Here is a 21,084-nt window from a genome sequence, read left to right as displayed (position 1 = left end):
ATTAAAGTAGTTACTGTTATAGAGGCAGATAAATAGCACAATGGACAGAACTCTGGATATGTACCCAAGAAGAGAGAGTTCAAATATTAACCCATATAATAAATAATTTGCTCTCTAACCAGGAGTGAGTAAATTTCCCTTGTAAGCCTCAGTTTCCTTATATGTAAGCCATATAATATGTAAATTTTATTACATATAAATTAAATATGTAAACCATTTTTAATAATGGTATCTCCTTCACAGGGTTATTGTGAGAACGGAAGGAGAAACGATAGGGAAAGTGCTTTGGAAACTAAAAGCACCATATAAATGTTAGCAATTATTTTGATGACAAGAGCAGAGATAGGTACAAAGAAAGAAGAGGTGGATAGGTTCCAAAGACAAGTTGCCTTTATTTCACAATACAACCAAGGGCCAACATTGACTAAAGACTGCTGAGACTTTTCCAGAGAGCTATTATTGTTGGTCTAAAGGTAATCTCAGGGGATATAATTAAGTGGGGACAGGACTGCAGAGCTTGGCTCATACCCCAGTCATAAAAATAAAGATTCAGTGCTAGAAAGACCCTTAGAGGTCATCCAATCAAAACTTAGGCTCAAAAAGGAATCTTTTCTACTGCTTTCCTAGTGAATGACCCAGCCTCAGGCTGAATACTATCAGGCATTTTGGGTCATGTCATCTCCCTGCTCTAAATTCTTCCATAGTTACTATTTCCTCTTTGACAAAATGCCACTTCCCTAGCCTAATATTCCTCCTCCCTCAAGCCTGGACTCAGCTTCCCTTTCTAGCTTTAATTTGTATTCTCCTCTTCATCCAACTGATTGTAAAGCAGACTTCTAGCTGCTTCCCAAAATCCCCATGCTGATTCCTGTCTTGATGCAATGACATTGATTTTTCCTCATTCATGGAATGCACTCTTTCCTCATCTCTGACTTTATCTTAGGAACCATCAGTCCCATGCATCCTTACCAGAATCCCCCAAGCAAATACATCTTCTCCCTCCTCAACTTCTCCTAGACCTCTTTGATGGTTATCACATTCTACCTGGGATTTGTCATCTTTGTGTCCATGTCCTGGACTTTCTTTTCTCCACTATTACACATAATAATAGTGACTGTTTAAATGGTGCATTAAGACTTTACAAATATTTGATCCTTATAACAAACCTGGGAGGCAGGTATTATTATTACACCCATTTTACAGATAAAGAACCTGAGGCAAACAAAGATTAAGTGTCCTACTCAAAGTTTCTGAGACTGGATTTGAACTCAAGTATTCCCTTCTTTGAATCCAGGTCAAACACTCTATCTACTAGGCCACTTGCCTATTGTTAACCCTTAAGGCTCTATCACAGTTATTATTACATCCTTAATAACAGTCAAGAATTCCTCACCAGGGAAATGATATCATTCTTAGAATCAAAATTCCCAGAGAACAAGCTCTATATATAATTTTATTTTTATTTCCTCAGTACTGAGCACACATTTTTACACATAATAGGTATTTAATAAAGGCACTTTTATTAAATTCCTATAATACATTAAGGCACACTAAATACTTTACAACCCTGTGAGCTAGATAGTCGAAGGATTATCATCCCCATTTTAAATATATAAAAGCTGAGCCTCAGAATAATTGATAATCAGTTGATTTTCAAAGTGCCTATATTTTCAAAAATGACTAAAAATGAAAGTGGTATTGCTGGAAGTGCCGTGGGAAGACAGCTGTACTAATAGATTGTCGGTAGAGCTGAAAATTGCTTCAACTATTGTGGAAAATAATTTGAAAAATCAATAAGCTGTTCATAGCCTTTGACCCAGCAATACTAATACCAACTATAGATGCCAAAGAACTCAAAGACAGAAGAAATTATTCCGTACACACAAAAATATTATAGCAGTGTTTTTTTGTAGGAAGCTGGATGAATCTCAGTTGGGGAAAGTTGGGCAAATTGTGGTATATTCAAAGGGTGATAGCATCATAGATCTGGATCTAAAAAGGATCACCAAGGCTAAATCTTTCATTTTGTACATAAGGAAATTAAGATCCAGGAAGGTTAATTACTTTTTCAAATTATAGGCAATAGGTATCAGAGGTTCAACTTGAACCCAAGTTCCCTGATTCCGTTGCTGTACTGAAGATCATGTGATCTCTAGGAATGGTGGATTCTAGGTATGGAATGAGGCACACATTTTAAAGCATGCACAATGTGCTGATTCATTTTGCTAACTTTCCTTCTTTGTTAGAAAGGAGGAGGGGCGAGGAAGAATGTGTGCGGAGAAACATTAATAAACGTTTTTGAGAGTAATTAGTTGATTTCGTGCTGACTGTGTAAATTTGGTAAGAAGAAAGTGGACTCTGCAAAGTTTTCAGCCTACCTTGAATTCATGGTTTGGTGGCTTTGAACTAAGCATGAACCTCAGAGGTTCCAGTTCACTTAGACTTGGCACAAAGTCATTTCCTGCTTATGAGAAAAAACAAAAAAGAAACTTTAAAGGTTTAATAAAATGGCCCAAAGCCCTTTTGGACAACGCATAAAGGTTTGTAAATAGGAAACAAATGGGTCTTGTCTCTCTTGAATTACACACTGGATTTCAAAGGTAAGAGAAATGAAGGTTTGATATAGCATGTTGATACAATAGATAAAATATATTGTATTTTTGTATGTGTATGCATGTGTATGTGTCTATGTAAATGTTTCTCTGCCTGAAGGAATGGCTAAAATATTTGTCTATAAAATATTTGCACCTGTCAATTCAATTCACTGAGCTTTGACTGAGCTCTCAGTCTCAACACATGACCAGTCCATTTTTTTTGATGATGTTTCTTCAGTGTCACTCTTGACCCCAGTTCCCCTACAGAGTTCCATATTTATTTTTCCATGCAATCTCCTCACACCCGGTAGGTACCTCTTGTTGACCCCTGAGTGAATCTTCATTTATTTGCTTTGGCCATAGCAGACTTATGGACATAAAACAATGTTGTTTCATATTTGTATTATTAAAAAGAGGTACCACTGGTTCCAGAAGAACTCCGGCATCAATAAAAGAGCTTTGTAATTTCCTGAAGTCTCTTCACTCCCAGGATTCTGATTTTCTGGTAAAGGCTATTCTAAAAAGGACATCAGAATGGAAGATAGACTTCCAAAGTGTCTCTCTTTTCTCATTTCCCTCCCAGGACTGGGAAATTATGGCATTGGGAACACATGTTGAGGAAGGGGAAAGAGCCATGGGCCATTACTGATGGCAGCACCACAGATTAGGACCTGAGACCTGCAATGGAGGGGATAAAGGCTACAAGAGAGAGATGAATTAGGATGGGTAGGGCCAATGAGTATGGGATCAAAAAAGCTGTGGAGCTGTGGAGAGAAGCAGGAGCATGAGATCTACTTGGCAACTTGCTAGTTTCTCTCTCCTCCCTTCCACAGGTTCAGCATGTAGATTCAGACTGCAATCAGTCATTGATGAGATCTCTGAGGCATCCCCACAGGTAAAGATAATAATAATAATAATAATAATAATAATAATAATAATAATAATAATAATAATAGTAATAAATATATATAGTATTTTCCATGTGCTATTCATTATGCTAAGTACTTTATAATTATTATTCAATTTGATATGCACAAAAACCCTGGGAAATAGGTACTCTCTTTGTTTTATAAGATGAGGAGAGTAAGGTAAGTAAAATGCCTTGACCAAGGTTTTCTGAGATCAGATCTGAAGGCAGGTCTTTCTGATTCCAGGCAATGTGCCACCTAACTATCTCTAAGATGGTCTCAGGCCATGTATTAAAAAAGCCTGTCAGAAAATCATCTCCTTTTTCCACTGCCAGCCATTGAAGACATCTATAGAACTTACAGTTAAAGAAATAAAAGAAGGTAGCCCAAGAGAAAATTCTTCCCATAAACCTCTCTTTGGTTAAAAAAAAAGACTTTGGAATATAAACAATTGTCAAGTATATTTAAAATTCTATAGATAAAGACAGGCTGGCCAGTCTTTAAATTGGCTTTTGCATTATCAAGTCAAATAATGTTTTATAGTCAATAAACAACTGGAACAGCTGGAACTTGTATGGTGGACTTTTTTCAGTTTATTGTTTGATGGTAAAGATGTGGTCTCATGCAATAGTTCCTGCTTTATACTAATAATCTCAATTTAGTGATCCTCATTGTGGGTATAGATTATTTTCATAAGCATTTTATATGGATGGAGATCTATGTGACAGTCATACATACATATATCTATATATGTGTATCAGTGCATATATACACATATCTACATTTATCTATATGCACAGAGAGAAAAGGAGTGGAGGGAGGAAAAGAGAGGAAAGGAGATAGCAGGGAGGAGAGAGGAAGAAAGGAGAAAGATAGAGGAGAAAAAGAGAAAGAGAGAGAGAGAGAGAGAGAGAGAGAGAGAGAGAGAGAGAGAGAGAGAAAGAGAGAGAGAGAGAGAGAGAGAGAGAAAGAGAGAGAGAGAGAGAGAGAGAGAGAAAGAGAGAGAGAGAGAGAGAGAGAGAGAGAGAGAGAGAGAGAGAGAGAGAGAGAGAGAGAGAGAGAGAACCTATATAAATATTTCCTGAATTAAAGTAAGCAACAATACTGGACAACATGGAATAAAATTTGGTTATGTCTCATTATACAGTCCTTGATTGCATCTCTGAACCATAGTTAACCTACTTTTATTTCCTCTTTGATTCTAGGTCTTAGTCTAGTACCATTGTTCAGGACCTTCCTGTTTAGGCTATTGTTGATACTGCCCAGCCATGTCCTATTATGAACCTTGCTTCAGAATAATTAGATAACATCATAAATGGAGGTAAGATGCTTTCTGTTTTGTAAAAATATATTAAATTTTTTATAAATCATAGTACACTTTACAATGGGTACCTTTACAATTTCATTTGCATATCTTCACAAAAGTTCTGTGAAGGAAGCAAGTCAAAATAGTCCTTCAGTATTTTAATTATCAATTATTTTATCATCAGATTATAGTCTTTAGAGATGGTTAACCAGGTACTACACAAGATAGAAAATTATCTCTTGATGACAGAAATTTAATAAATAGTTACATTCACACCTAGGACTTTGGGAGCTTGGGACAACATCACAAATCATGCCTGGAGGGGAAAAGCAAATAAACTTTCCCAAATACACACAAGGCCTCAGAAGGTAGGGGTTTAATAAAGATGTGAAAATATTCTCAATTCCATTTTGCAGATGAGTAAACTGAGGCTCAAAGAGCAAAGAAAAAAAGTAGACTATAATATAAACAACCCCAATAGTTGCTGTAATTATAACAAAAAGGATCTGGCCTGGATTTTTTTTTTCTTTTCATCCCTTCTTCTTTACACATAGAAATAGCAAATATTATATTTTGAAATAAGCACCCACCTTGTGGGCTCTGTGGTTTTGTGACTAGTGATGGTTTATAAGTATTGAAACTCTGGGATATTAATTATATCTTGTATCATTTACTTAGTATAATAATAGCATCACTTCATAGTTTTAAATGATCTGAGAATCAGGGATAGTTGGGAATCCTAGAACTTTTAATGTGTTTCCCCTGTGGGACTTCCCAAAACACCCACTCTCATATCCTCCCTCTGTGGGAATTATTCCAACCCTGTTTCCCTGAACTTGAAGTCTGGCTTGTAACACTCATCTAATGTCTTCTTCAGCAGTTAAGTGCATCCTTCAGAGAATTCTAGAAAGAGAAAGAAACTTAGAATAGAATGCAGGGTACATATGATATATAGAAAAATTTCCAAGAAAAAAGTTGATCCATGTAGAGAGTAATTTGGAATTAGGCCAAGGAGAAAAGGCAATGTACTCTAATTATGAAAAGAAAGCTCCAATACACATTTTTTATTAAAAACACCCTACTCAATGCACACTCTCTAATAGAAGTTGGCAACCTGGCATAGAAGATAGATGACTTGGAATAAGGGAGAGTTGGATTCAAATCCCACTCTGGATGCTTATATTTTGTTCTTCAATATTTTAAAAATAATATTCTATTTTCCCCCAATTGCATGCAAAATCAATTTTAATGTTCTTTGTTTTTAAGTTTTGACCTCCAGATTCTATCTTTCCCTCCTTCTTCCCTCCCCTTTCTGAGATGGCAAGCAATCTAATGTATAATATTACATGTTAAATATAGTATGTATAATAATATAGGTTATATGTATGCAACCATATAAACACATTTTCATGTTAGAAGGAAAAGAAAGAAAGAAAGAAAAAGAAAGAAAGAAAAAGGAAGAAAGAAAGAAAGAAAGAAAGAAAGAAACAGAAAGAAAGAAAGAAACAGAAAGAAAGAAAGAAAGAAAGAAAGAAAGAAAGAAAGAAAGAAAGAAAGAAAGAAAGAAAGAAAGAAAGAAAGAAAGAAAGAAAGAAAGAAAGAAAGAAAGAAAGAAAGAAAGAAAGAAAGAAAGAGGGAATGAGGGAGGGAGGGAGGGAGGGAGGAAGGAAGGAAGGAAGGAAGGAAGGAAGGAAGGAAGGAAGGAAGGAAGGAAGGAAGGAAGGAAGGAAGGAAGGAAGGAAGGAAGGAAGGTTTTAGGAATGTAGTTCTGAGGTAATCTAATCTAATACTCTCATTTCACAAATGAGAAGATTAAGTCTCAGGGAAGGAAAATGACTTGTCTGAAGTCACAGAGGTAGTAGACATCAGTCAAGATTTGAACCCTCAACTTCTGGCTCCAGAGTCAGAATTCTTTCCACTATGCTAGGGTTTGAGGACATAATGTTTAATGAACAATCAGTAACCTCATGACTAAGGGTCCAAAATGTCACTTTTCACCATACCTGCCACTGTTTGGATGGAATTGGATTTTGCATCCTCAAAGGAGAAGGCATCCCTGAATTTTCAGAAGTTATTATACACAGAAGAGAAAATGTAGCACACTGAAGCCTCTCATTTCAATCAGGGAATAGTTCAGGGACAGAGATGGAACAGAGCAGCTAACCTGGCTGACAGGAAACCCACGCATGCAGCAGCTAATGCCCCACTTCCAAGCAAACAAATGACTTTCGACCGGGCATCCAATCAAACTTGGAGCAGCATTCACTAAATAATCTTGTATCTCAATCCTGGCTTTCTCAGAGCAATAAGCCTCACAGAGAGGTAATTTTCATCTTCCAGAATAAAATATCTATTATTGGACTTATTCAGAGAATGTCAAGACACTGAAGCAATCTGTAGTGTTTGGTGTGCATTTGTAAGCTCTCTTCTGCCAGGGTAGGGTATGGAGGATGGAGAGGAAAGCCAGCATTAGGTTTCCTCCCCAATCAAGCTCCAATTTGAACAGTGCTTTAAAGTTTACAACTCCCGTTCCTCGCAACACCCTAGGAGGAAGCAAATGTAAGTCTACTTAATGTGCCTTTACAGACGAAGAAGACAGAACATAGAAAGCAGAAGTGTTTTGTTGAAGGTCATCCAATTTATAAATGGCAGAGACAAGGCTTGGATCTGTCTCCTGGCTCCCAGGAGGCAGGCTGGTATCTGAACAAGGAGCATCATTTTCAGCCACTGTTACTGGCCCTGGCTTAAAGATGAGAGAGATAGCCTAGTAGTTAGAGAATTGGCTCTGGTTTTTCAATTGTGTCCAACTCTTTGTAACCCCATTGAGGATTTTCTTGGGAAAGATACTGGAGGATTGGCCAGTTCCTTCTCCAGCTCATTTTACAGATGAGGAAACTGAGGCAAACAGGGTTAAATGTAAAGCTAGTACTTGTTCCCAGATTTGAATTCAAGGAGATGTCTTCTTGACTCCGGATATGGCACTATGGCCCCATCTACCTGTCCCTGATGGCTGAGGACCTATGTAATCCTGGACAAATAACTTAACCCCTGGGCCTCAGTTTCTCATCTTTATAATAAGATCCAATTAGAGTCCCTTCTAGCCAGAACTATAATTCTACAATCTTAAGAGATTATCTGGGGACTCAGTTCATACTCAAAATTTGAATCTAGTTCCTGAGATTCTAATACCAGTAATTTTTAAATTTTTCCTTTTTTAAATTATCAGTTTTATTTTCTCTCAAAAGAAAAAAAAATTGAAAGGTAGATTTTAAGAACTATTTTCCTTTCAAGACTTGGGCCATATAAGCATCTTTGTCCTGTAGCACAGGTCAGGGTTTGACAAGATCACCAGTGACACTTGCACTTTCCAGCCACGCCCCCCCAATGGCATTTTGCCAACATATCCATTAATAGCCGAATGGTAAATGTTTTCATGCTGATGATTTGTCAATATTGTCACCAGTCACTAGGTATGAAGACCCAAGATTTAGTTCTGGCTCTGACACTGTTTTAATGTTTGACTTGGAGCAGATCCTGTTACCTTCATAAGGGCTTGGTACTCTTATTTGTAACAGACTAGATTAACCTTGAAGGTCCCTTCCAGGCTTGTCTTTATGTGTTTCCATGACTCTGCTCTGCCATTTTATACTCCAACATCCTTTCTGTCACTAACATTTTATGTTTCATAGTCTGTGGCCTCTGCCAGCTCTTCCAGGATTAACATTGTATGATGGCTCTTCCAGCTTTGACAATCTGTATTATAAGGTTATTTTTGACTTGATTTTCTGTGTTTTTTAGTTCTTCATATTTTGTCCTTCTGACTTTTTTATGCTTTGTGTTTTAAGAACCTCTCTAGCTCTGACATTCTATGTTCTATGTTCTAAGGTCAGCTCATTCCTTAAACAAGACTAATAATGCAAGCTAATGCAATTTTATTAGATAAAAAGAATAAAACCAGCTACTTTTATAGCAAAGGAATGGTAGATGAAGGGCAGAAAAGAGACTGCAGATTTGAGAAATATGATGCCCCTTCTTAAATTTCTTTTCATGGCACAGCTTCATTTCCTTGGCAGCTGTACTTGGGTTTATAATTCTGGAGACTGGTGAAAAGCAGAGCAAGAGATATAAGGGGAAAAAAACCCTTTGAAAGATTAAGATTTCCAAGAAGACATTGAAATATGGAGCATCTGAGACACTGTATAACCATAGGCATCATGTTCATCATGTTACTTTTGTGAGCCTCAGTTTCTTAAGATGTTAAATAGAGCTTAGAATTGCAGCTATGCTCTCTCCATTTCACACAAACCATGATGAAATGGGAGTTATAGTTATGATCTACAAGGAGCTATCACTATAATCTACATAGATCAAACATCCAGATAGAATGGGAAAATGGAGATGTGCATTTGATCTTCCTAAATATATAGTATACCACATATTTAACATGTTTTAGACTGCCTGCCATCTAGGGGAGAGAGTGGGAGGAAAGAGAGGAAAAGTCAGAACAGAAAGTTTCACAAGGGTTAATGATGAAAAATTACCCATGCATATGTTTTGTAAATAAAAGACTATAATAAAAAATATGTAGGATAGCAGAAAAACCATGGATGACCTAGATGGTAGCTCTGGCTCAGATACTTTCCCATCTGTATGATGGTAAACAAATCACTTTTACTCCTGGTCCTTTAGTTTGCTTATTTTAATTTCTTTTCTATTTGATTTTCTTCTAGTTACATGTAAAAACAATTTTAATAGTCGTTTTTTAAACATTGAATTCCAAATTGTCTTCCTTCCTCCTTTCCCATTCCCCCTCCCATTGAAAAGATAAGCAATTTGATATGTTATACATGTGTAATCATGCAAAACATTTCCAAATTTGTCATGTTGTGAAAGAAAATATAGACTAAAAAAATCATCAAGAAATATAAAGAAGGTTAAAAAAAGGATGCTTCCATCTGTATTCAGATACCATCTATCCTTTCTCTGGGAATGGATCGTATTTTTTGTCATAATTTCTTCAGAGTTGTCTTGGATCTTTGTTTTTCTGAGAATAGCTAAATCATTCACAGTTGATCATTATGCTATTGCTCTTGCTTTGTACACAGTACATTTCATTTTGCATCACTTTATGTAAGTTTTCTCAGGTTTTACTGAGGTCATTCTGTTTATCATTTCTTAATAATCTTATAGTTCTCCATCCTAATTACACAGAACAATTTATTCAGCCATTCCCCAACTAATAAGTGTTCCTTTAATTTCTAGTTCTTTGGCACCAGAAAAGAACTCCTATACATATAGGTCCTTTTCCTTCATTAAATCTCTTTTGGGATATAGACCTTCAATGAATTTTTGTGCCCTTTCTCCTCTATTTAACCAATTCTGCTTTTCAAATCATTCTTCACCTCCTTGGTTTTTTTGTATCTCTTATCATTTGGCCTGGTCTGTTTTTTAAGGTGCTGTTTCCTTCAGTATTTTTATGCCTCTTTTCCAAGATGTTCACTCATTTTTCATGATTTTCTTGCATCATTCTTTTTTTCTATTTTCTTGGCCTATTTATAGGCTTTTCATTCTTTATTTAAATAATGGCTCTGCTTCCAGGGTTGAGGGTACACTGCACCTAGTTTCAGGGATTTTGTGAAGGTATTTTTAAATATATTTCAAGGGACCTGTAAGTTTTCAGTTCTTCCAAGATGATATGACCCTAGGAGACTTCTTTTCACGGACTCTTAGCCAAACTGGTCTATGTGCTGTAACTGGAATCAGCCTTCCATCCCCTGCCTCTGTCGTTCAGTATAGGCTCTTCCCCAAATCACAAGTATGTTCTCTCTTCCCCTACATGGCTTAGAATCCTTATATTCCTTCAAGGACCAATATCAGGACCACCTCCTCATTAAAACTTAGCTGTTTCCCTTGCCTGAGATGCATAGGAAATGCATGGGGGAATTCTTTGTTTCCTGACAGCCACAGGTCAAGAGCTACCTTCTACATGAAGTTTTCCTGATACCCATGAGCTGCTAGGGCCCTCCCTTTTGAAATTTCCTCATGCTCATTATGTGTGTATGTTTTGAGTGAGAGGCAATTGGTGTAGTGATTGTCTTTAGAGCTGGGTAGACCTTGCTTCCAGTCTCATCTCTGACACATACGGCTTATAGGTTCGAAACTCTCTAGTGCTCTAGGTAAGATGTTAATTTGTGCTGGAAAAGGTAGGTACCTCCACTGAGGGATCCTTATAGCAATGAAATCACAAATCCAATTTCTGTCATTCTACTTTTAAAATATGTAAATATGTCTATATCTCTCCCAATAAACTGAGCACACCTTGAGGGTTGTTTCATTTTTTCAGTCAATAAAGATCCATTAAGGACTAAAATATATGTTAGGTACTATGCTAAGCATTAGGGATACAGAGAAAAGCAAAAACAAAACAACAAAATGAAGAGTACCTATTCTCAAAAAAGGAGAGAAAAAGAAAGGAAAGAAAAGGAGAGGAAAGGGAAAGGCAGGGAAAAGATGGGCAGAACAGAGCAGGGCAAGGAAGGGCAGAGAAAAGCAGGGCAAAAAAAGGAAGGGCTGGAAAGGGAAGGGGAAGGGAAGGGAAAGGGAAGAAAAGAGAATGGGGAAAGAAAAGGAAGGGAAAAGGAAAGGGAAAGGAAAGAAAAGGAAGGGAATAAGAGGGGAAGGGAGGGAAAGAGAATGGGAAGGGAAGAGAAAGGAAAGGGGAGAGTAGGGGAAGAAAAATTGTTTCATTTTTGTTTTTATATCCTCACAGTCTGGGTGGCAAAGTGGATAGAGCTCTGGGCTTGGAGTCAGGGCAAACTCATCTTCCTGAATTCAAATCTTTCCTCAGCTGTGTGACTCTGGCCAAGTTACTTAACCCTGTTAATCTCAATTTCCCCATCTGGAAAATTTGCTGCAAAAGAAAATGGCACACCACTCCAGTGTCTTTGACAAGAAAACCCTAAATGAGGTCAGGAGAAGTCAGAGACTAAGAAAACCTGACTAAACAACAACAACACCCCCAGTACCTAGCATCTAGAGGAGATGTAATAAATGCTGGTCGTTCAATTGACCAGAAGAAGTTCTTAAAGTGGCCAGCCTCTACCTTCACTCCTACCACTCCCCTCCCCAACCCAACAGACTTAGGAATTGACCAGTATTTAATTGTGTTCAGTTTGGATTGGGGGGTACAGGGAGGAGCCAGGCCAAGGGCTATTCGGCACGGCACTAGTTCTACCAGACAGATACAAGCAGGGCTCTTTTCCCCCTCTGGCTCCTGCTTACAATATGCTACAACATTTGCTTCCACAATCCACCATGACTTTGTGCTCCAGGCTCTGAATTCTCCTCTTCTTGTGAGTAAATGAGAAATCAAAAGAACAGGAAAATAAAGAGCTGCTGTCCATGTGTGAAAGCCAAGGAATAGCCCACCCAGTGAGGAAAGTAGCATTTCCATATGGTGTTCCAGGCAGGAATGGGAATTGTTCTTTTTTTTTTTTTTTTTTTTTTTTTGAGGTTCAGAGACAAACAAGAACAGTATGTGAAGCTGGCCCAGTGAATTAATGTTCTGGTACAAAGTTCCTCTGGCCCAGGAGCCAAGTTCCTTGGTGCATCTTTAGAGCAACATCTCAACTGGAGGCCAAGACAGTGAGCAGATATCTAGAGTCTAGAGACCTAGGTTCTCATTTTTGGCTCTGTCATTAGTTTGCTGTGTGACCCAGAGCAAATGAGGTCATGTACTGGGAGGCTATAGGTGCTACACCTGTAAAAAGAGGTGACTGTGGAGAATGGCTGAATAAGCTATGGTATATAAATGTTATGGAATATTATTGTTCTGTACGAAACACCCCTCAGGATGATTTCAGAAAGGCCTGGAGAGACTTACATGCACTGATGCTGAGTGAAGTGAGCAGAACCAGGAGATCATTGTATATGGCAACAAGATTATCCAATGATCAATTCTGATGGAAGTGGTTCTTTTCAACAATGAGATGATTCAGGCCAGTTCTAATGGTCTTGTGATAGAGAGAGCCATCTCATCCAGGGAGAGGACCGTGGGGATTGAGTGTGGATGACAACATAGTATTTTCATCTTTTTTGTTGTTGCTTGCTTGCTTTTTGTTTCCTTTCTCATTTTTTCCTTTTTTTCTAATCTGACTTTTCTTGTGCAGTATGATAATTTTGGAAATATGTGTGGAAACATTGCATGTGTTTAACATATATTGGATTACTTGCCATCTAAAGGAGGGGGTGGGGGAAGGGAGGGAGAAAAAATTTGGAACACAAAAATTCATACAAGGGTGAATGTTGAAAACTATCTTTGCATATGATTTGAAAATAAAAAGCTAAAAATATAAAGTAAAATTAAATTTAAAATGAAGTGACTGGACAGGAAGAGTTCTAGGCCCCTTTCCATATTGGACACTCTACTTTCTAGATCTAAAGTTCTAAGCTCTAGCATTTCATGGTAAAAGTCATAGAGAAGGAATCAGCCACTAAGGATCTTGGGGAGGTAGATGACTTAACATTTCCAGGCTGTCTTTGGATACTGTCCATTCATTGCCTAATTTTTGCTGCCTCTTTAATTTTGTTGTCTGATTTTTATCCCCTCACATGCTTCAGTTTTTGGAGTTTTATCACTCTTCCCTTGTCTGCTTACTTTTCATTCTTTTTATCTCTGTCTTTCTGCTTCCTCTTTATATTTCTGTCTTTATCTGCCTTGTCTGTTTCTGTCTGTTTTTGTCTCTACCTTCTTTCTCCCTTTCTATATCCTCTCTGTGTTTCTAGCTTTCTCCTTCTCTCTCTCTCTCTCTTTCTCTCTCTCTCTCTCTCTCTCTCTCTCTCTCTCTCTCTCTCTCTCTCTCTCTCTCTCTTTCTCTCTCACTGTCTCTTAGTCTGTCTCTAGCTTTCTCTGTTTCTCTATTTCTCTGTGTCTCTCTGTCATCTGTTTCTCCGTCCACCCATTGGAACTATATACAACACTTGCTTAGCCAGATAGTAATTGCAATACCTGCCCTCTAGGCATACCTCAGTGTGATCTAAATAAAAAGCACTACTCTATTTGGCTCATTAAGGCAGTGAAGTTTCTGGAAGCCACTTTGCAGAGTCTTTTCCAAGATTTCCCTCTGCTTCTAGAAACTTAAGATTCCCCAGTTCTCACTATTCCATGTATTAGCAACAGTAATCATCATCATCTGTCAAATAGGAGGATTTGACTTGACTGGGTCACATTTAAAGTCTCCACTAGTTTAATTCCATTATTTCACTCTATGCCCTGGTCTCAAAGGGATCACCGTATGATCAGGGAGTAGAACTTATACCCAAGAAACAAAGGCACAATATAAGACAGTCCATCATTAAGTCCTTTCTGTTAGATACCTGGTAGAAGGCCAAATCCTAGAGAGAGGGGAGGAAAAAAAGGTTGGAATAGTCACAAAATGCTTTTTGGAAGAGACAGGAATGAAATTTCAATAGGCCAAAAGGAAAGCTTTTTAGGCAAAGGAAATGCTATTAAGGAAGGCATAGAGGTAGGAAAACAGGAGACCCCCATTAAGGAAGGGATCTGACTAAAGCATAGGGTGACAGACTTTATTTAATGTTTTTCCCTATTGAAATGTTTTTTTTTTAATTATTATTTATTTTGAAATGTTTTTTTAATTATTATTTATTTTGAACATCTTTTTTTCTTTTTACTTTTGACTTCCAAATTCTCTACCTCTCTCCAGACCCCACCCACCCATCCAGACTTGAACTCAGAATAATTTTTATTTTGATATGGCTTTTGATTAGGCAAAAGAGGCCACTCTCTGCCTCATTTCTAACCTAGCCTTAATCTCTGGTTAGCTATTGCTTCAATTAAACTGAGCTCTTGAAAAGACCTTAGTTTAAAAAAGTCAAGGTCTCTCAGAGAATCCAAGGCCATCTCTGGTCATCCTCATCTATCTTTTGCAACTAGACCCAGATGATTCTAAAGGAGAAAGTGAGTCTGGTAACTTAGCACTCTCTCAATTAAATCCAATTCACTAGCATGTCATGGCAATACCTTCCTAATGTCATGGTCCTCTTAAATACCTGAATACAAAACTACAATCCACCCAACCACAAAGAAGGCAAGCATTATAGCAATCATTCAATCCTGCAAAACATATGTTCATATTAGCCATGTCACATACCCTCAACCCTCCCACACACACACACCAAGAAAAATAAAGCAAGTGAGAAAATTATCTCAATTTGCTCTCAGAGTTTATTAGTTTTCTATTTGGTGGTGAATAGAATTTCATCATCACGAATCTTTTGAAATTGTCTGGGATCATTGTCTTGATCAATAGAGACAAGTCTTTTACAATTGATCATTGTTACAACATTCTTGTTACTATGTACAATGATCTCCTGGTTTTGCTTTTTTCACTTTGTATCAGTTCATATAAATCTTTCCCAGTTTTCCTGAAACATTTTCTCATTCCTTATAACATAATAGTATTCTATCACAACCAGATAGCATAATTTGTTCAGTCTTTTCCCAATTGATAAACATCCCCTTAATTTCCAATTCTTTGGCACTTCAAAAAGAGATGCTATAAATATTTTTGTACATATAAGACATTTTCCTTGGGGTAATAGAGTTCAAAGTAGGACAGGATCTTCAATATCAAATCAAAGCATTCATTTTACACATAAGGAAACTAGGTATAGAGAATTTAAATGGCTTGCCAAGGTGAGAAGTGATTGATAGATCTTGGATTTGTTTCCAGGTTATCCTGATTACATATCCAGTAGTTTTTGCACTAAACCACATTGTACATCAATGAATTTGTTTCACTGCAGTATGATATGGGCTGAATTTAGTTCAATTACACAAATATTTAAGTGCACATATACATTTTTATTTGTTTACTTTGTCATTCCACAATGTTAGAGCTGGAAGGAATCAGAAGAATCCTTATTCAGCCCAACTCATTTAATAGGGGAGAAAACTGAGGCTTCTAGTGGGAAAGTTCTTTGCCTAAGGTCACCTAGAAAGATAACCAAAGTTCCAAGACTCTAATCCAATTCTCCAGATTCCTAGTCTGGTCTTTGCATCACATATTGACCTTCCTTTATGTAGGGATAGCTCCTGAAGCTAGATGATATGTAAATCATTAATAAAATTGATTTTAAAAAGATATTTCAAGAACTAAACTTCAATTGTGTTCTTCCAAAGGAAGGAATGCTGACTAACTATGCAGCAGGGACCTTTCATGCCAGTCCTGGGGCAGAGAATGTCTCTTTCTGAGAATAGAAAAAAAAAAGTCCCTCACAGATACTTAAAAACAAAAACTAAAGTTTAAAACTGGCTTTACTTAAATTCTTCCTTTGTTCTGTGGGCCAATAAAGTTAGTAGGAAGCAGCCTTCAGGAGTGATTGGGAAGGAAAAACAAAGAATAACTCCGGAAGGATGATGTGTTCCTTTCTCCAATACAATCTCCTACCATTTTCTAAATGCTAAAAAATTCCTTTCCCAAGAGCCATGGGCAAAGAAGCCAAGGAGTAGCCAAGATTTATCCAAGGGCAAGGGGTAAGAAAAGACTAGAGAGAGCAGGAAGCCTGGAATCTCTTTATCAGGAGATAAGGTTTTTCCTACCCAGAGGAGAGCTCACACTGAGAATGAGCCTTTGGGAAGGAGACCTGGGACCTGGCCCCTAACTTTGAAAGAAAGCAGTTTTGGAAGGGGAGTGAGGTGAGAACACTCAATGGGAGAGAAGAAAGAGGAAGGAGAGAAAAGAAGAAGATTGAGAAAGGAAGTGCTTAGGGGCACTGAAGACAAGTTTAGTTAACAATCCAGATTGGATGACCTCTTGTCAAGGATGTAAGAGAGGGAGTTGTAGCCTAGCCAGGGACTGGACTCTATGATCACTGAGGTCACTTCCATCTCTGCCTTTATGACTCACAATTTGCTAATGGTTATTTGTGAGTTAAGAGCTCATGTTTCGAACATAAGTATCCTGGGGTAGAATACAAGGTCATCATAAAGTTTTGAACATTTAAAAAAACTTTCAATAAAGATAATTTGAGTTAAGGAAGGTATTCGATTTGCTCCCTCATTCAATATACTGTTAATGACCACCCCTCCCCATCATGCATATGTGACATATGCCAAGTGGGACAATGATGGAAATAAGAAAGGGACTCTTAAGGAAGACACAGCCTTAAAAGGAAGATGAGACATGGGACAAATGCCTACAATCTAAGATAATCTGAAATAAGTCTACAGACAAAGAAGCTATGTGTCATTAGAATTCTTAGGAGAGAAAGGTCACTTCTAATTGTGTGTGGTGAGGGAAGCAGGAAAGATTTTATGGAAATTACCTTGTAGTTCCATTCATGTCAACTCCATTCTACAGAGGTCCTTATCTCATTCATCCTATTGTTCTTGTTGTGTCCTTGAGAACCCCTGTTTTACTATTGGAAAACTCTCCTTCACCTTATAGTTAACATCTTCCCCTGGAAACCATTTTATACATATTTTGTATTTATCTCCCCTACTTTCTCCTTCCCCAAGAATATAAATTATTTTTTATCTTGTCTCTGTGCCTAACACAGTGCCAGGAATGTGATAGGTGCTTTAAAATGCTTGTGGTTTTTGTTGTTGGTATTCACCAAATCCTAAAGGAAGAGTAGAAGTCTAATGGTCAGAAATGGAAAGGGATGATGTACAAGTATTCCAGACCCAGGGAACTGGCTGAGTGAAAGCAAGGAAACCAGAAAACTAAATTATGTGAAATGGCCAGAGACCAGTCAAGTTTGGGAGTATACTTTGGGTAGAAGTGATGAGATATGATAGAAACAATCTTGATGGAATTTACAAGCAAATTTATTTACAGCAAGACTATTTCATTCTGCACAGGACATTTCTATATTAGAACTTGTGATGTGTGAAAACAATGAGCTCTCATAGATGAGAAGGGAGCAACAGTAATAATAACTGACATTTAGATGAACTTGAAAGTTTGCAAAATATTTCATATATTATCTCATTTGATCCTTATAAGCATTCTATGAGTTAAGAATTATTATTATCCTTATCTTATAGATCAGGACTTCTTAAACGTTTTCCACTCTTAATCCCTTTTTTTGCCAGAGAAATTTTTACGCAACTTTGGGTATATTGCTGTATAAAATGGTTATATAAATAAAACATTTACTGATAATAAATGATAATTTCATGACTCCTCAATCAGTTACATGACTCCATATGGAGTTACAACCCACAGTTTAGGAAGCTTTGTTATAGATGAGGAACAACCTGAGAGATGCTAAAGGACTTGTCTGGGGAAAGATCTGAACCCTGTCTTTCCTGGCTTTTATTGCTTCATTGTTCTATTCTATTCTTGGTGATAAGAAGGCTGTAAACTAGTATCTTCTGTGAGAAGAATATCAGCATCATAGAAATTATGTGGTATAGCACATGAATCCCTAATTCTACCACTTATTAGCTCTGTGATCTTGGATGATCTCTGTGTCCTTTTTGGACTTCAGTTTTATCACCTATAAAATGAGTATAATATCCATCCATAGCATGTCAGGCCAGTTATCTTCACTTTTGACCTAATACTGGTATTCTCTAGAAGAGAGAATGAAGCTGAGAAGGGACCACCACCACCACCACCATCAATATTCATACTACTAATATCATAGTGGGTTTTTTGTCATTTCACAAATAAGAGATACTTCTAATTTTTCCCCTTCCAATAATATTTTAGTTTTCTAAATACATGTAAAGATAGTTTTCAACATTCACCTTTGCAAAACTTTCTGTTCCAACTTTTTCTTCCTCCCTTTCCCGTCCCAAAGACAGCAATCAATCTGATATACATTAAATGTGTACAATCATTTAAAACATATTTCCATATTCATCATGTTGGGAGAGAAAAATCAGATCAAAAGAGAAAAAACATAAGAAAGAAAAAACAAACAATAGTAACTGAAAAAAGAGGTGAAAATACTATGCTCTGATTCACATTCAGTCTTCCATAGTTTTCTCTCTAGGTATAGATGGCACTTTTCATTTGTTGGTCTATTGGAATTGCCTTGGATCACCTCACTGTTGAAGAGTTAAGTCCATCACTGTTAATCACCATATAATCTTTTTGCTATACACAATGTTATCTTGGTTCTTTGATCACTTCACTTAGCATCAGTTCATGTTAAATCTTTCTGAAATCAGCCTGCTCATCATTTCTTATGAATAATAATATTCTATTACATTCATATACTATAACTTATTCAGCCACTCTCCAACTGATGGTCATTCAGTCAATTTCCAATTCATTGTTACTACAAAAAGGGCTGCCATAAATATTTTTTGCACAAGTTTATAATTTCTTTGGGATGGATATAGACCCAGTAGAGACACTGTTGGATCAGAGGGTATACTTAGTTTGATAGTCCTTTGGGCATAGTTTCAAATTGCTCTCCAAAGTGGTTGTATCATTTCATAACTCCATAAAATGCATCAGTGTTCCTGTTTTTCCACATTCCTTTCAGCATTTATTATCTTTTCCTTTCATCTTAGCCAATGTGAGAGATGTGAAGTGATATCTCAGTTGTCTTAATTTACATTTCTCTAATCAATAGTGATTTTGAGCATTTTTTATATCACTATTTTTTCCAATTATATGTAAAAATAGTTTTCAACATTCACTTTTGTAAGATTTTGAGTTCCAAAATTGTCAATTACTATAGCAAACTAGTTTTGACAAACCCAAAGACCCTAGTGTTTCTACTGGGCCTAATTACCAAAAAGATCTTAAAGGAGAGAAAGGGACCTGTATGTGCAAGAATGTTTTTGGCAGCCCTCTTTGTAGTGGCCAGAAACTGGGAACTGAGTAGCTGCCCATCAGTTGGAGATTGGTTGGGTAAATTATGGTATATGAATGTTATGGAATATTATTATTCTGTAGAAATGACCAGCAGGATGATTTCAGAGAAGCCTGGAGAGACTTACATGAACTTATGCTAAGTGAAATGAGCAGAATCAGGAGATCATTGTACATGGCAATAGCAAGCCTATATAGTGATCAATTCTGACAGACATGGCTCTCTTCAACCATGAGAGGATTCAAACCGGTTCCACTTGTTCAGTGATGAAGAGAGCCATCTACATCTAGAGAGAGAACCATGGGAATAGAGTGTGGAACACAATTTAGCATTCTCACTCTTTCTATGGTTTGCTTGCATTTTGTTTTCTTTCTCAGGTTTTCTTTTTTCTTTCTTGATCCTGTTTTTCTTGTGTAGCAAGATAACTATATACATATACACATATGTATATATATATATGTATGTATGTATGTATGTATGTATTGTACTTAATATATATTTTAACATAGTTAACAAGTATTGGACTACCTGCCAGCTAGGGGAGGGGGGGAAGGAGGGGACAATTTGGAACAGAAGGCTTTGCAAGGGTCAATGTTGAAAAATTAACCATGCATATGTTTTGTAAATAAAAAGCCTTAATTTAATAAATAAAATTTTTTTAAAAGATCTTGAGCTTCAATTTTTTTTCTCTCTTCTCTCCCTCCTTCCCAATCTTATATAGGTTATACATGTACATTCATTTAAAACACATTTCCATATTAGTCATGTTGAAAAAGAAAAATCAGAACAAAAGGGAGAAAAACCATGAGATAGAAAAATAAAGCAAACAAAAAAAAAAAGTATGCTTTTATTTGCATTCAGTCTCCATTGTTTTCCCTCTAAATACAGATGGCATTTTCTATCCTAAGTCTATTGGAATTGTCTTGGATCACTGTATTGTTGAGAAAAGTCTGTCATAGTTGATTATCACACAATCTTGCTGCTACTGTACACAATGTTCTCCTGGTTCTGCTCACTTCGCTCAACATCGGTTCATATAAGTCTTTCCAGGCTTTTCTGAAATCAACCTGCTCATTATTTCTTATAGAACATCATGTTCATATATCATAACTTATTCAGCCATTCCCCAATTGATGAGCATCCATTTAATTTCCACTTCTATGCCACCATAAAAAAAGAGTTGCTACAAACATTTTTGCATGTGTGAGTCCTTTTCCCATATTTATGATCTCTTTGAGACATAAACACAGTAGTGGTTGGATCAAAAATGCAAGCACAGTTTTATAGCCCTTTGGGCATAACTCCAAATTGCTCTCCAGATCTGAGTCAGTATTGATCTTTGTTTTTAAACCTTGAATAGCACTTGGTTTGTCCTTTTCTTAAGGGAATTATCATGTCCTTTGCATTTTATTATCTACCC

General features: G+C 36.9%; 1 long non-coding RNA gene across 5 annotated transcripts in view; it reads left to right on the top strand.

The window, feature by feature from the left end:
• The first annotated feature begins 2,475 nt into the window (after positions 1 to 2,475).
• Positions 2,476 to 21,084, top strand: part of LOC141546105 (uncharacterized) — a 54,797-nt gene continuing 36,188 nt past the window's right edge. For all 5 annotated transcript variants that reach the window (XR_012483237.1, XR_012483234.1, XR_012483233.1 and 2 more), the window contains exons 1-2: positions 2,476 to 2,600; positions 4,708 to 4,823. This is a non-coding gene — a long non-coding RNA (uncharacterized LOC141546105). The remainder of the gene's footprint in view (positions 2,601 to 4,707; positions 4,824 to 21,084) is intronic.

Source organism: Sminthopsis crassicaudata, chromosome 6, assembly GCF_048593235.1.
Source record: "Sminthopsis crassicaudata isolate SCR6 chromosome 6, ASM4859323v1, whole genome shotgun sequence".
In the NCBI taxonomy this organism is placed as follows: domain Eukaryota; kingdom Metazoa; phylum Chordata; class Mammalia; order Dasyuromorphia; family Dasyuridae; genus Sminthopsis; species Sminthopsis crassicaudata.
This window is presented reverse-complemented; position numbering and strand designations above follow the sequence as displayed.